Here is a 248-nt window from a genome sequence, read left to right on the forward strand (position 1 = left end):
CCGCAGAGTGGGCGTGTGGGCGCCTTTGTCCGAGTGAGTTCATTCAATATTTACCCTCACTGTAGCTCCGGCCACTGACGCTTTACAATCTCCGACGGAAGCTTAGGTTTAGTTTCCGAATCACTTTCCAATCTCTTGATGAAAAGCCTTATCTGTGATTGCGTAGCTCGTTCCGTCACTGTGAAATAATTCATTTGATATAGTAGATGATTGAGGTTCATATCAGGAATAGTTCTGATATATATATT

Source organism: Penaeus monodon, chromosome 31 (genome assembly GCF_015228065.2).
Source record: "Penaeus monodon isolate SGIC_2016 chromosome 31, NSTDA_Pmon_1, whole genome shotgun sequence".
NCBI lineage: Eukaryota > Metazoa > Arthropoda > Malacostraca > Decapoda > Penaeidae > Penaeus > Penaeus monodon.